Consider the following 17,706-nt stretch of genomic DNA (forward strand, 5'->3'; position numbering starts at 1 on the left):
CACTGCAATCAAGTTTTTGGCGCCGTTGCCGGGGAACTGAAATATTAGGAACACTAAAATTTTTTTACTTTAGCCATTTATTTTTCTTGCAATTTAATTTAACTAAATTTTACTATTTATTAATTTACTTTTTCTTTCTCTTGGCAAGTTTTTTATAGTTTATGACTAGAAGAAACCCGTCAGGACCCTTACTTTTTGACAAAGAAATTGATCATACAATTCGTAGAAATCAAGGAGAGATAAGGCGCAACTTAAAATACACGAAGAATGAACAAGAAGACAATACTCAACCTCCAACCGACGGGATGGCTGAAAACCAAGACAATCAGCTGCCTCCTGCAATTGCAGCTAATCAAAATCCTGCTGCACGTACTATGTATGACTATGTTAAACCTTATTTAGCAGGAACTGAATCAAGTATAGTTAGACCTGCTATTTCTGGGAATAATTTTGAATTAAAACCTAACACTATTCAGATGATACAGCAGTTTGTTCAGTTTGATGGCTTGCAGGATGAAGATCCCAACACTCACTTAGCAAATTTCCTGCAATTTTGCGATACATTCAAAATCAATGGAGTTTCTAATGATGCCATCCGTCTTCGGTTATTTCCCTTTTCACTAAGAACTAAAGCTAAACAGTGGTTGAACTCGTTATGTAATATCCTGATTTTGGGCCTAGTCGGAATAGTGGTTTCGTGACCACAAAATTCGAGATAGAAATAATTATTTTATGATTATTTTGAGGTCTATGATATGATTGCATGATTGTGTGAAAATTTTGTGAAGAAATTTTATGCATAAGGTGCTTAAATTGAAATTAGGGACTAAATCGAATAATTTGTAAAACTTGCATTCTAGAAGTTTCTAGTATGAAATTGTTTTGAAATATTAATTAGGAGTCTTAAATAGAAATTTTACCAATTTCTAAGTCTATGGACAAAAATTGGACATGGATGGAATTTTTGGAAAGTTTAGTAGTAAGGGCATTTTGGTCATTTAGGGGTAAAATGAATTAAAATACAAAATTAAAAGCCAATTTTGCTCATATTCAACCCCATGGCCGACTATAGCAAGGAGAAACCATGGCTAGGGTTTTTCAAGCTTCCAAGCTTGATTGTAAGTCCGTTCTAGCCTCGTTTTTAATGTTTTTTACGTTTTTGGAGTCCCGGTAGCTCGATTAAGCCTATGCTAGCAATAATTCAACCTAGGGTTCATATTTGGAAAAATACCCATAGGTGAAATTTGTTTATTTTGGTATTGTATGATAGAATATGAGGTTTTAAATTATGTTAGACAACTTGTGCTACTCGGTTTTAAGCGAAAACTAGCAAAAGGGCTTAATCGGTAAAAATACCTAATAGTCATAAGTACATGTTAGAGTGAGAATTTGATGTTGCCATAGAAGGGAAAAATGATCAGCATGTCATAAAACATAATAAAATAGGCTGAAGTTTAATTTACGAGCTTTGGGGAAAAAATGTAAATATGCAAAAGTTTAGGGGCAAAACTGTAATTTTGCCAAAATATGATTTTGGGTCAATTTGAATAATGTGAGTCCTAATTATACTATATTTTAAATGATAGAGCAAGGAAGACCAAAATTCGGGCTAAAATGGGGAAAATACCAAGTTGTGGACGAAATGGTAAAAGTAGCCATTTTCGCATACGAGGTAAGTTCATGTGTAAATGTAGTAACATAATTGTCATTTTAAGCAATTTAATGTTGTTTATATGATATGATGCTGATTATTATCATGAAATATTATGTTTGGTGGTTATTGTTGAATAATATGTAATTATGTGAATTACTTGGTGAGTATGAACTATCACTGAAGTATCAATTTCGATATTCCGTGGAAGATGGCAAAGATGTGTGATCGAGGAAAATGCCCGTTTGAACCTTAGGAATAGATTAGGATACAAGTGACATGTCACTAGGATGTTTGGGCATCCGAACTCGTTGAGTTGAGTCCGCGTTCACTTATGGATGCAAATGTCCGAACTCGTTGAGTTGAGTCCGAGTTCGAGAGATGTAACTAGGCATCCGAGCTCATTGAGTTGAGTCCGAGTTCGCTTATGGGCGGGTTACATAGTAGCTTGGCTACATATGTGGCACTTATGTGCAAACTTTCCATGTATCCGAATTATATTCCGATGTGTTCAACGGGTAAAATTCTACTCAAGCGGAGGAATACTCGAGATGAAAGGGACGTATTGGTAAGTGATATGAAATGAATACTTTGAACAGGTATGCACTTAACCCTCGGGTTGAAAACTCGATATAACAACAATATGGTAAGATGATAAATGAAAATGTGATATGAATGTCTCGGTGATGATTATGCAAATGATGTTTTATGTTTGCTTATATAGTTGTGTTACTTGCTATTTGCATGTGAGCTTGCTAAGCATTTATGTTTACTTCCTCCTTTTCATTCCTTGTAGTGTTGACAAGCCAGCTCGGAAATCAGAAACGATCGGAGCCATGCTCACACTATCCGTATACCATCTTGGCATAATGGCTTGTATATTTTGAGTATGGCATGTATAGCATTATAATCATTTTGTGTATATGGTCTTATGATATGGTTATTGAGTGGTATGGAAATGCTTGGTAATGATTAGCCATTGGAATGGCTAATCATGATCATATTTGGTGTTATGTATGCTAAATTGCTAGCTAATCCATGGAAACCATGAAATAGGTAAAATTTACCATAAAATAGATTCAGACAGCAGCAGTGACGTGAGTTTGAAAAATCACTAAAAATAGTAGAGATACAATTAGATGATGAATAATATATGGAATTGAAGAATTATGAGTCTATTTTCATATGGATGGAACAAAACAGGTATATGAGTTATATTTTATGAGATGTTTAAATTTTTGTGAAACAGGGCCAGAGCAATTTCTGGATTCCCTGTTCTGACTTTGAAAATTCACCATAAATTTTTGAAAGATAATTAGAAGTCATAACTTATATGTACAGATTCCTTATTGAGTCTAGTTTTATTAGAAGCAAACGGTATAGTCATTTAAACTCTGTACAGGGAGATATTTGATTCGTAATACACAGAGGTCAGAGCAGTCAAACTCTGACACAGGGGATACTTTAACTAATAAACTGTACTAATTTGCTCGACCAAAAATTCTATAAAAAAATTAATAAATATATATATTAGTCTAGTTTCAGGGAAAATTTACGGAATTGGATTTCGAGTTTCGTAACTTGAGATATGAATTTTTAAGCGACTATGACGCAGATTGTTAGCTTGACTGAAAATTTTAAAAATAAATTGTTTGAGCTGTTTAAGTAATGAATTAAGTCTATTAACACCTCGTGTTTGACTCCGGCGACGGTCTCGGGTACGGGGCGTTACATTTGGTGGTATCAGAGCAGGTTTAGTCGGTTCTCGGACTAACCTAGCATGTGTAAAAGTTTAGCTATACATGCCACTGATCTGTGATAGTGTGATGTCTTCCGACGCGTATGAGTACCGTCTTATTTAGACAGGGTACTCTCCAACCGAGCTGCGCCGACCATGTTCAATGTTATGTGAAGGTATTTGAGTAAAATTATGATTATGATAAGTCTCGGTTCAGAAAAGTATGAATAAAAGTTTATGATACATATGTGATAAATATCCATATTTGCTTCATGCTCATATGATGTAGTGTATATGGCTTACTTGATAAGATGAACGGAATAAATAGAAAGTAGTAGAGGTTTGAATAAAAGTCATAATATTATGATACGAATGAAAATGTCCTTGTCTTGATTTGGACGTCGAATGTTATTGACTGCTAATGATATATAATTTTTATGAGATAAAGGATTATAATGAAATGAACTTATCTATGTTAAATTGTTGGACTAAATTATATGATTGTAATGATATGTACATGATGATGCACGAAATGAATGTTGTGATTGTGATGCAAATATCTATGTTTGTTTGGCCTTATATGATGTCATGAGCATGACTTAATTTAATTAAATGAATGGATAAGTAAAGCTATCTAGAAAACATAGAATGTATGCATAAGTATATTGTCTAAATGGACAATAGGAAAATTTGTGTAAGCCAACATGAATGTTCATTGCCTGAATGAATGACATGATTTTGATGATGTTGCTATGATGATGGGAGTTATGTCATATGTGTATGTATAAGAAAGTCGAGTCAGAGGTCCTACAACCCCTCCCCCTTACCGAAGTGGTACTTATAATGGAATTTCATGAGATTTGTATTGAATAAGTTTCCAGTTGAGAACCCAAAGAGTTTAGTGATAGAATAATTATAAGTATGATCAGAGATTGAAAATGAGCTGATAAGTAAAGTCAGAGCCAGTAAAGTATCGGATTGATGTAAAGATTATTGGAGTTATGCACTATCCCAATTAGAGAAGGAATTCTCTTTGGTAAATCGAATTACTCAGGTGCAAGGTCGAGAAAAGTGTAAATCAAAATTTATTCAGAACTGACCTTCTTTAGTGAATGGTTTAATATGAAATTTGTGATGGCTGAACTAGTTGGGGAAATGATATTTAAAATGTGAACTATCTGAGTGTGACAGTTATGACTGGACAGATTTAGTAGTCTTTTTTGAGATGTTCTATGTGTTTACCCGTTCTCAGAAATATTTCTATGGCTATTGATCTTCTGAAGAAATTCTTGTTATATGGGAATGTCTTCTAATTCTGGTGTTGGATGAAAGCATTGGTAGTCTGACTGGTTTATAATTTATATTGCTCTATTTCATCGGGTATTCTATTTCATTTCGTCTGATAAGAATTGATGAGAGAATACATATGATATTATGATTCTGTTTCTTCTACTTGATGCTTCATCTGATATATATGTATTGGAAGATATATTGGTCTTGTTATATTTGATTCCAGTGGGATTAAATGATGTTTTCTTTTGGACTTTCTTTCTTTGAAGAATTATCGGGGTATTCTGTATTTTCTCTATGAGTTTGGTTTTCGATTCTTCAGCATAGTATCGTATCTTGGGTTTCTTTATCCTGGATCTCTTTATTCTGGATTTCTTTATTCGATTTTCTTGTTATCTTTGTTCCATAATTTGTCAATTATGACTCATGTTCGAAGTACGTTCTTCAGCTCGTGATAATCATGTCAAATATGACTATACTTCTAATTTGATCTTGGTAATGTGGTGATTTTAGTATTGGATTTTTTTTTCTAATTTCTATATAAGGATTTGACATCAGTAAAGGCATAGGTGATAAAAGCGCGAGTTTCAGTCAGTATGGTGAATTATTTATTTGAAAGATTTCATGTGACAATTATGTCAGGACTATTTTTTTTCAAGTCTGATAATATAATTTCATTTTTGTACGGATAAAAGAGTAAATAGTCTGAACGAGAAATGTATATTTATTAGAAAGAGTTGGATATTAGTTAAAATCACTACGAATGATAAGGTTTTCGTCTTGTGAAAGCTGAAAAGTTTATTACATGTTGACAAAGTTTGGATAGATGAGAATATTGGTAACCGAAGCGTCTGAACTAGACTAGTCTACATTGAGTAAAGACTTCCTGACTTTCAATAATGTACTGTTGTATGAATTGTGATGTGTTTCAAGACAGTGAGGTAATGTGATAGTTTAGAGCATTCGATGTTACATAAAATCAGAGTTGTTAAAGGGGTTAAAGCAGAACATTGGGATCTATCAAAATTATCCTTGTCAGTGTTGATATTGAGATGGAAATGAGAAGGATTATTCTTGATTCCATATCAGAAATATTTCTATAGCGGAAAGAGGAAAATGTGATATATCCTATTGTTAAATGTTTGGCGAGATCTATAAATCATATATGTATTGAATGAATTCCTACTCATTAGATTCATGGAATTTCAGGTCTCTTTGACTGTTGGATTTCTTGGAATTTCGGTCTCCATTAAATCAAGTTGAGATCTGGGTTTTATGTCATGATATCATGGGAAACTGAGAAGGGTTGAAAATTTAAGAACAGTTGAGAGTTGAGACTGTAAGCTTTTAGATCATATGAGAAATTAAAGAGACGTATTGGAGGTACAGCCTAAGTGAAAGTTCTTTGGCACCGAATATGAGATTAAAAGTGAAGACCACTTTTCTGGTAAGATTTTCGGGGACGAAAATCCCTAAAGGGGGGAGAGTTGTAATATCCTGATTTTGGGCCTAGTCGGAATAGTGGTTTCGTGACCACAAAATCTGAGATAGAAATAATTATTTTATGATTATTTCAAGGTCTATGATATGATTGCATGATTGTGTGAAAATTTTGTGAAGAAATTTTATGCATAAGGTGCTTAAATTGAAATTAGGGACTAAATCGAATAATTTGTAAAACTTGCATTCTAGAAGTTTCTAGTATGAAATTGTTTTGAAATATTAATTAGGAGTCTTAAATAGAAATTTTACCAATTTCTAAGCCTATGGACAAAAATTGGACATGGATGGAATTTTTGGAAAGTTTAGTAGTAAGGGCATTTTGGTCATTTAGGGGTAAAATGAATTAAAATACAAAATTAAAAGCCAATTTTGCTCATATTCAACCCCATGGCCGAATATAGCAAGGAGAAACCATGGCTAGGGTTTTTCAAGCTTCCAAGCTCGATTGTAAGTCCGTTCTAGCCTCGTTTTTAATGATTTTTACGTTTTTGGAGTCCCGGTAGCTCGATTAAGCTTATGCTAGCAATAATTCAACCTAGGGTTCATATTTGGAAAAATACCCATAAGTGAAATTTGTGTATTTTGGTGTTTTATGATAGAATATGAGGTTTTAAATTATGTTAGACAACTTGTGCTACTCGGTTTTAAGCGAAAACTAGCGAAAGGGCTTAATCGGTAAAAATACCTAATAGTCATAAGTACATGTTAGAGTGAGAATTTGATGTTGCCATAAAAGGGAAAAATGATCAGCATGTCATAAAACATAATAAAATAGGCTAAAGTTTAATTTACGAGCTTTGGGGAAAAAAGTGTAAATATGCAAAAGTTTAGGGGCAAAACTGTAATTTTGCCAAAATATGATTTTGGGTCAATTTGAATAATGTGAGTCCTAATTATACTATATTTTAAATGATAGAGCAAGGAAGACCAAAATTCGGGCTAAAATGGGGAAAAAACCAAGTTGTGGACTAAATGGTAAAAGTAGCCATTATCGCATACAAGGTAAGCTCATGTGTAAATGTAGTAACATAATTGTCATTTTAAGCAATTTAATGTTGTTTATATGATATGATGCTGATTATTATCATGAAATATTATGCTTTGTGGTTATTGTTGAATAATATGTAATTATGTGAATTACTTGGTGAGTATGAACTATCACCGAAGTATCAATTTCGATATTCCGTGGAAGATGGCAAAGATGTGTGATCGAGGAAAACGCCCATTTGAACCTTAGGAATAGATTAGGATACAAGTGACATGTCACTAGGATGTTTGGGCATCCGAACTCGTTGAGTTGAGTCCGAGTTCACTTATGGATGCAAATGTCCGAACTCGTTGAGTTAAGTCCGAGTTCAAGAGATGTAACTAGGCATCCGAGCTCGTTGAGTTGAGTCCGAGTTCACTCATGGATGCGAACGCCTGAGCTCGTTGAGTTGAGTCCGAGTTCGCTTATGGGCGGGTTACATAGTAGCTTGGCTACATATGTGGCACTTATGTGCAAACTTTCCATGTATCCGAATTATATTCCGATGTGTTCAACGGGTAAAATTCTACTCAAGCGGAGGAATACTCGAGATGAAAGGGACGTATTGGTAAGTGTTGTGAAATGAATACTTTGAACAGGTATGTACTTAACCCTCAGGTTGAAAATTCTATAAAAAAGAATAATAAATATATATATGAGTCTAGTTTCAGGGAAAATTTACGGAATTGGATTTCGAGTTTAGTAACTTGAGATATGAATTTTTAAGCGACTATGACGCAGATTGTTAGCTTACTGAAAATTTTAAAAATAAATTGTTTGAGCTGTTTAAGTAATGAATTAAGTCTATTAACACCTCGTGTTCGACTCCGGCAACGGTATCGGGTACGGGGCGTTACACGTTACCACGAGGGTCTATCACTACTTGGGAGCAAATGACCGTGAAATTTTTACTAAAATATTTTTCCCCAGCTAAAACGGCTAAATTACGTAATGATATCTCTTCTTTTGTGCAGATGGATTTAGAAACACTTTACGATGCATGGGAAAGATACAATGACTTACTAAGAAGGTGCCCTCACCATGGGTTGCCGCTTTGGCTTCAAGTACAAACATTCCACAATGGTCTGAATCACTCGACTCGGTAAATGGTTGATGCAGCTGCTGGCGAAACCATCAACAACAAAACACTTAAAGAGGCTTATGAATTCATTGAAGAAATGTCATTGAATAACTATCAGTGGCAAGTCATGATGACTAAGCCAAAAAAATAGTCGGGGTTTATAACATAGATTCAGTCACCATGCTCTCTAATCAGGTAGAACTTCTCAATAAAAAGATTGATAGTTTTCTTGGTTCTACGCAGGTACATCCAGTAATGAGGTGTGACTCAAGCGGAGGAGGTGTGCATACAGAATACCAATCCTTCAATCCTACAACTGAAGAAGAAAAAGTTAACTATATGGGTAATAATAACTTTAGTTCTCAAAATAACCCATACAGTTATACTTATAATGTAGGTTGGAGGAACCACCCAAGTTTCTCCTGGGGTGGTCAAGGAAATCAAAAGCCACAAAATCCTAAGGGTTTTCAACAGCCACCTTATCAACAAGAGAAGAAACTGAACCTTGAGGAGATGCTCTCAAAATTTATATCAATGTCAGAAACCCGTTTCCAAAATACCGAGACAGCACTTAAGAATCAACAAGCATCGATCCAAGGACTAGAAACTCAGATAAGCCAGCTTTCTAAACTAATCTCGGAAAGACCACCAGAAAAATTATTTAGTAATACCAAATCAAGAGAGCATGTCAAAGCGGTTACACAAAGGAGTGGGAAAGTGTTAGCGGAATCTGAAAAGAAGTTAGCACAAGAAGCCGTGGAAAGCGAAAGGAGGGAAGAAAAACTCGAAAATAGTGAAAAACCAATGCCGGAGGAATATACACCACCGGTTCCATATCCAGCAAAATTAAAAAAAAGACCGTATTGACACACAATTCGGTAAGTTTCTTGAACTTTTTAAGTAATTACATATCAACTTACCTTTTGTTGAAGCTATCTCGCAGATGCCTACATACACAATTTTTGAAGGAGCTTTTAACAAATAAAAGGAAGTTCGAGGACTTATCTACGGTAGAACTCAACGAGGAGTGCTCTGCCATACTCCAAAATAAGATACCAACCAAACTAAAAGATCCAGGAAGTTTTACTATCCCTTGCTTAATTGGTAATCTGAATATTGAAAAAGCACTAGCTGATTTAGGCGCTAATATTAATTTGATGCCCTATAAAATGTTTAAACAGCTTGGTCTTGGGGAACCTAAACCCACTAGGATGAGTATTCAATTAGCTTATAGATCTGTTAAATATCCCAGGGATATTATAGAAGACGTACTCGTAAAAGTAGATAAATTTATATTCCCTGTTGATTTTGTTGTGCTTGACATGGATGAAGATGTGGAAGTACCCTTAATTTTAGGGCACCCATTCCTAGCCACTACTAGAGCCGTGATTGACGTGGGTGACGGTAAATTGGTCCCTAGAGTAGGTGACGAGGAAATGATCTTTAAAATTTATGATGCTATGAGATTCTCTAGGGAACAAGATGATTCATGTTATTTCATTGACTCTATTGATCATATTACTCAAGACTCTTTTCAAGAAATTGTACAAGAGGAGATGACAGAATCGTGTCCAGCTCAAGACGAGGAGATAGGTGAGGAACCTAATAACCATTCGTCAAAACAAGTAGAATATGAGGGTATTAAGATCAACGATGAACTTAGGCAAAAACCCTCGATTGAGGAGCCTCCCAAACTGGAACTTAAACAATTACCAAATCATTTAGAATATGCATTTCTTGGAAATAATTCTACATTACCAGTTATTATTGCTTCTATTTTACAAACCAAGGAGAAAGAGGAATTAATCCAAGTATTAAAAAACATAATAAGGCCATAGCATGGAAAATTTTTGACATTAAAGGAATCAGTCCTTCTTTTTGCACCCACAAAATTTTAATGAAAGATGAATACAAAATATGTGTGCAAGCTCAAAGACGTCTGAACCCCAACATGAAGGAAGTTGTAAAAGCTAAGGTAATTAAGCTTCTAGATGCTAGAATTATTTATCCTATTTCTGACAGTTCTTGGGTAAGTCCAGTGCAGGTTGTCCCCAAGAAAGGAGGCATGACATTGTGACCAATGAGAAGAATGAGCTAATCCTAACAAGAATGGTTACAGGATGGAGAGTTTGCATAAACTACAGGAAACTGAATGACGCCACAAGAAAAGATCACTTCCCCTTGCCATTCATTGACCAAATGTTAGAAAGATTATCTGGGCACATGTATTACTGCTTCCTAGACGGACTCTCTGGTTGCTTCTAAATCCCAGTAGCTCCTGAAGATCAAGAAAAGACGACATTCACATGCCCATATGGTACGTTCGTTTATTGTAGAATGCCTTTTTGGATTATGTAATGCCCTTGCTACTTTTCAGCGCTGTATGATAGCTATATTCGACGAACTCATGGAAGATATCATGGAAGTCTTCATGGATGATTTTTCGGTATTCGGTAACTCTTTCCATCTTTGCCTTAAAAATTTAAAATGAGTTTTAATAAGATGTGAAGAAACAAACCTTGTGCTTAACTGGGAGAAATGTCACTTCATGGTTCAAGAAGGTATTGTACTAGGGAATAAAGTTTCTAGTAAAAGGATTGAGGTGGATAAATCTAAAGTAGAAACAATAGAGAAATTACCACCTCCTAGTTCAGTTAAGGCTATTAGAAGCTTTTTAGGACATGCTGGTTTTTATAAAAGATTCATTAAAGATTTTTCTAAAATAACTAAGCTTTTAACTAAATTGCTAGAAAAAGATATACCTTTTAACTTCGACCAGGAATGTTTAGAAGCATTTAATACTTTAAAGGATAAATTAATTAATGCTCCAATTATAATTGCACCTGATTAGAACTTGCCATTTGAACTAATATGTGATGCGAGTGATTTTGCAGTAGGTGCAATACTGGGACAGCGAAGAGACAAGCATTTTCAACCTATCTATTACGCCAGCAAAACTTTAATGGCTGTACAAGAAAACTATACTACTACGAAAAAAGAGTTGCTAGCTATGGTTTTTGCTTTTGATAAATTTCGATCATATCTCATATTGTCTAAAGTTGTTGTTTACACTAACCATTCCGCCCTTCGCTATCTTTTAACTAAAACTGATGCAAACCCTTGAATCATCCAATGGATTCTCCTTTTGCAGGAATTTGACTTGGAAATTCAGGACAAGAAAGGAGCTGAAAATCTAGCGACTGATCATTTGTCTAGGCTCGAGAAAACCAATACCAGAGAACTAGATGACGTGGAAATTAATGATTTGTTCCCTGAAGAACAATTTTTCGCTATATCTAACTCCGAGGTACCTTGGTTTGCAAACATCGCTAATTTTTTAGCTGCTAACATTATCCCAAAAGGGTTAACACACCAGCAAAAGAAGCGATTCTTTAATGATGTAAAAAACTACTTTTGGGACGATCCATTTCTGTTTTGCAGATGTGCAGATCAAGTCATCAGAAGATACGTTACAGGATCAGAAATATCAAAAATATTGGAACACTGCCGCTCAGGGCCAACTGGAGGACACTATAGTGGAACAAAGACCGCACACAAAATACTTGAATCAGGTTTTTATTGGCCTTCGTTATTCAAAGACGCCAGCAGGTATGTTACTTTATGTGACAAATGCCAACGGATAGGTAACATATCTAAACGTGATGAAATGCCTCAAAACTATATGCTTTCTTGTGAAATATTTGACGTATAGGGTATCAATTTCATGGGCCCATTCCCCAGTTCATTTGGAAATAAATATATCTTAGTAGCAGTTGACTACATGTCCAAATGGGTAGAAGCTCAAGCTCTACCTACTAATGATGCTAGAGTGGTAGTACGTTTCCTTGAAAAACTCTTTTTGAGATTTGGAACACCTAAAGCAATTATCAGCGACAGGGGCACTCATTTTTGTAATACCCAATTTGAAAAAACCCTTAAGAAATACGAAGTTCATCATAGAACGGCCACCCCATACCATCCTCAAACTAATGGACAAGCTGAAGTAGCAAACCGATAACTCAAACGGATCCTTGAAAAAATGGTAGAATCAAACAGAAAAGACAGGACAACAAAAATAGACGATGCCTTATGGGCTTACAGAACCGCTTTTAAGACTCCTATAGGGACATCACCTTACAGACTGGTTTATGGAAAAAGTTGTCATCTCCCATTCGAACTAGAGCATAAAGCTTTTTGGGCTATTAAATTTCTAAACCTTGATCCCGAACTTGCAGGAAAAAATAGGTTGATGTAGCTGAACGAGCTAAATGAATGGCGAGCCAATGCATACGAAAATTCACGCCTATACAAGGAAGCAACAAAGCGACGCCATGACGTTCGTTTAAAGCAACAGAAACAATTTGAAGTTGGAGATCTTGTCTTACTATACAACTTAAGACTCAAATTGTTTCCCGGGAAACTAAAATCATGATGGTCAGGACCCTTTGTAATTCAATCAGTTCATCCACATGGCACGATAGAGGTAAGTCACCCATCATATGGTACTTTCAAAGTAAACGGAAAACGTCTCAAACTTTATAATGGTGAGGATTTTAAAGTCAATGGAGAGGACCTACGACTCCACAAACCTCCCTGAGTATACTAACAAGGTAACAATCGAGATTAGACTATAAACAAGGGCTTCTCGGGAGGCAACCTGAGTACTAACCATTTTCAATTATTTTAAATTCAAGTTTTAAACATTTAGGTCACTAACAGAGCATTTGAAGCATAGGTTCCCAGCAGCACACGGCCGGTACTCCGGCTGTGCGTAAGGCCGTGTGGAAAACATGGAGAGAAACATGGCCGTGCGATACGGCCGTGCTAAAACAGGGTAAATGATTTCCTCAAAACACGGGATGCGATAAATCCCCACAGCCGTGCGACATGGCCGTGGGTGAACTTGATAGCGAACACGAGCGTGGGAATGGAAACCCACGGGCATGCCAGGGACAAGGCTCAATTTTGTTTCTTCGACACGGGCATGAGACACGCCCGTGCCACTAAGCCGTGGACAACAATACACGGGCGTGGTACCTTAACATGGGCGGGGGAGAAGAGAGCAAAGCTAGGCACAGCCATGCGATATGGCCGTGTACCACATACGACCAAAACACACGGGAGTTGAAGAATAGCCAATCACGACCTAAAATTACAAAATTCGAAACACACGGGCTCACCCTGATATGAACACGGGCGTGGCCTTAGGCCGTGTGGCCCTAGGCCGTGTGGCCCTCCCTTATATAAGCAAATCACTGTTCATTTTTTTCTTCCTTTCAAAAAAAAAAACCCTAGCCGAAATCTCCCATTCTCCACTCTCTGATCCCTATTCTTAGCCACCACTACCCTCTCGTCCATTTCATGTGGCAGCTTCATATGCCGACATTTTTGAGCACCTCACCCGATTCAAGTTTCAGTGTTTTCAACAATTTGACAACATTGATGCTACTCTAAAGCAGATTTGTTAGCACCTTCCATCGCCAGTCCCACCTCGTGAACCATCCAGTAATGAAGATATCTAGAAATATTTATTTATTATTTTATGTTTTTACTAATGATTGAAACTATTTCTATTGTTTTTATTAGACTTTAGATATCTTATTTTTACTTATTAATTTCGGCTATTTCTTTTTCAGTACTTATCCTTCCTAATATCCCCTAAAAAGTTCCTGATTTTATCCCAATTATATAGAGCTCTTGAGCTCAGAATCACATAGGAACTAAAGCTCCATCGGGAAAGGTTCTCCACGATTTCCATGTCCTGCTCGACCACAACCATAGCTACCACTAGGTATAATATTCTTTTGGCGCAGGACTTATGGCCTAATGAACCTCTATGACTGCCGGAGCATCCTCCTCCACTCTCGAACCAATCACTCTCCAAAACTCTTGTTCGAGGAATTCATCATACAAGAAGTTTCACTTCTCTCCCTATCTTATTTTTATTCTCTAACATCTATCTTTGTACATTGAGGGCAATGTACATCTTAAGTGTGGGGGGTATTTATTTCACTATTAGAAAAATCTCTGAATAATCACCTTGTTCTCATGAAAAACTCTCATATCATATTTAGGATAAATATTAATTGATTTATGATTTTGATTGATATATTTTGAATTAAAACATAGGGATTTATGCATTGATCTTTTTTAAACTTTAAGACATTAGACAATCAAGCATGACAAGTTGATTTTTAAGAAATTTAATTATAGGTTGTTCCCCAAGTCGAGGTATTACTTTGAATTAGAATTCACGAGTCTAAACATCAAAAAGCCATATTTTTTTGTGAGATTTTTGAGCCTTTTGAGCATCTATTCATCCTTTCATGCTCACTTTTATTATTGCTTTGAGTGCGTCAGTATTGAACTGTTATTCTAGAACTTGCTTGATTATGCTTGTCGAAACCACACCATTTGATTTGATATATCAAAATGATTAAGGCACTTAGGATTAACCCACTCATGCCATGAAAAGCCTACCTCCACGATTAACCCCTAGTAAACCCCATTGAGCCCAACAAACCAATTCTTGTATTACCCTTAATATTAACCTTTAACCCATTATTGTTGAAATCCTCTAAATTAATCCCTATTTTTGTCGAGATTTGAGTTGAATGAATTGCCTAGCTATGTTTTGTTCTTGATATTTAGCCTACATTATTTAACTTGTTCTTAAAAAAAAAAGGCACAACTATGTATACATATCTGTAATTTCATATTTTGAGAGAAGCTCTGTTGCACGCAAGTGAAGATTAACTCTTTTTCTAGTTAGGAAACTTTTCAGTTCAATCTCGATTCTAACCCTTTCTTTCAGCTTGTGACCACACCCCATAACGAAGCCTCATTACACCCCTCTAAAGACCTTTTGATTGATGTATCATCTTAAAATTAAAGTGGTGGAGATTTGATTTTCATGCAAGCCTATGGTAATGTCTTTCCATTATTGACTATTGAGTGCTTCCTTTATTGTCCTTAAAACACCTCCAGTGATTTGAGTGAATCTTTAGTGAGGATGTAAAACTCTGTGATATTCTAAATTAAAGGTAATTACTTAGATGAGGGAGGACACTTATATTTTCGGGATAAAATGTTCAACTTGGAATGATTGAAACTTTTATGTTCTTTTAGTTAAATTCTCAATGTATGATTACCTATGGATTAATTTGAGATATTATTGATAGAAATTATAAGTTGAGAAGGATTCATTCTGATTAAGTTGAAAATTTTGCTTGAGGACAAGCAAATGCTTAAGTGTGGGGGTATTTGATAAACCGTAAATTATACATATTTTTACCCCATGTTTAATGCATTTTATAGATGATTTCTCATTAGAATTGGTGAATTTGATGCTCCTAATGCTTTAATTTCATGTTTTGTACTCAAGAGAGCACCAAGAGTCAAAAGGAACCAAAAATGAGCCAAAAAGGGACAAAATAGACCAAATCGAGAAGATGACACGGCTTAAGCCTTGCCACACGGGTAGCTCACACGCCCGTGTCTTTCGAGGGTCTCGACCAAGGCTTTCACGATTCACACGGCCTGGTCATTGACCCACACGGCCATGTGCAATTCAACAGATCGAACACGGCCTAGCAATCATGTCACACGGCCGTGTCACACGGGCGTGTCCCTGCTCAGCCCAAGTTAAGTCCAATTCGGAAAAGGCCACTTTGGAGGGTTTCTAGGCATTCCAAAGCCTATAAATACGCACTAGAGGAGGAGAAAAAGGGAGACAGAGAAGAAGGGTAAGGAATTACCCTAAGGAAGCCGATTGATCCATCTCAGAAGTTGGATTCATCATCAATATTGAAGATCTCTCCTCAATTTCCCTTCAGGAGTTTTGGGTTTTCTTTATGTTTTGTATTCTTTATTCTTCTGAGATGTTTTCTTATTTAGTTATGAACTAAATCCCCTAAATACCTAAAGGGAAAGAAACCTAAGACGAATCTTGTTATTATTTTTTGAATCGTATGATAAATATTTAACTTGTTCTTAATTATGTGTTCTTAATTCTTGTTTTGATATCCCAAGATACTAATTCAAGACGTGCTCTTATTCTGAGGAGGAATAGGCCCTGTCTAAGAGTAATTTTCCATAATTAAGAGGAGTTGATTGCGTTCCTAGAGATAGCGTGACAAGATTTTGCCGGATTAGGGTCAAACCTAATAAGGGGATCCATAGATCGAGTTAATGCAACCCTAGAATGTTAATTAGAGAAAAGTCTCGGTTATTCAATCTAGGGATTAGACGTTATTAGTCTTGAATAGGGATAATAACATAACTTAGGGATCTCTACGGAACAAGTTGAATGAATAAATCGTCTGATTCGGAGCCAGAATAACAAGTAAAGTCTAGGTGGATTTTTCCTTAGGTATTGTCTCAAGTCAATCGATTTTCCCAAAAGCAATTCCCCAATTCTTTTCTCTGTGTGTTCTTAGTTTAAATAATTAGTTAATTAAAACAAACCCTTTTTATTCTTAGGCTAGATACTAAAAAGATACTTATTACTAGTACTTTTGGTTCCCCTGGGTACGATATCCCAGTCTTGCCATTACTATACTATTGTTCGATAGGTGCGCTTGCCTTTTCGTCATGATAATAGTTAGTCTAGGTTTGATCTTCATTATAAAAATTTATTACTTGTTACGAATCACTGTGATCACTAACAAATTCACAAATAATGACTTCTTGAAACAGTCCCCGGCAACGGCGCCAAAAACTTGGAATGACGAAAAAATGTGGAAGTGTACACAATCGCAACAAGTAACAAAGTGACAAGTAAATGTCGAGTTATCGTACCCACAGAGACTGTAAAAGAATTATTTATGAAATTAATTGTAAAACACTTTGGTGAGGTAAAAATAATTTGGTTTTGAAAGGTGGTCAAAAACTGTTTAAAATCTAAGTAAATAATTAAAAAATAACAAAGGAGTTCCAATGCATGATTTCAAATAAGATTTAATCAATGTAATATACTTGTGTTGGATTAATTATATTTCTTGAACTCAGAATTATTAAACTCATTTTTATACTGTTACGAATAAATTCACAGCAACCCGGTAATTTGCCAACTTATGAACAAACTTACATAGAAAAATCCATTCATCTCTTGACATATCGTTATGACAATTCAACCCACTAAACAGATTCTAGCAAGCAAACATGCTATTGCACATACATACTCATTAAATTGAACCAATCTCTTGCATATCTCTATGTCAATTCAAACAATTAATTAAATCTAGTAACCATATAAAAGACATTGTGAAGTAACAAGGCATCCCTACCTTGAAATAATTTAATCACAATAATCTTGCAAGTTATGCAACGCAATAATATCGCCAGATACATTGCTAATTTACCCTTAAGCTACCTTAGAAGAATAAACATACACTGATTAAGTACTGTGTCAATTA

At 35.6% G+C, this 17,706-nt stretch overlaps 1 non-coding gene across 1 annotated transcript; it reads right to left on the reverse strand.

The window, feature by feature from the left end:
• Positions 1-8,150: 8,150 nt before the first annotated feature.
• On the reverse strand, positions 8,151-8,257 carry LOC121227585 (small nucleolar RNA R71). The gene has a single exon (XR_005925152.1). It is a non-coding gene; the product is annotated as a small nucleolar RNA R71 (small nucleolar RNA).
• Between the last annotated feature and the right edge of the window lie 9,449 nt (positions 8,258-17,706).

Source organism: Gossypium hirsutum, chromosome A03, assembly GCF_007990345.1.
Source record: "Gossypium hirsutum isolate 1008001.06 chromosome A03, Gossypium_hirsutum_v2.1, whole genome shotgun sequence".
Lineage (NCBI taxonomy): Eukaryota > Viridiplantae > Streptophyta > Magnoliopsida > Malvales > Malvaceae > Gossypium > Gossypium hirsutum.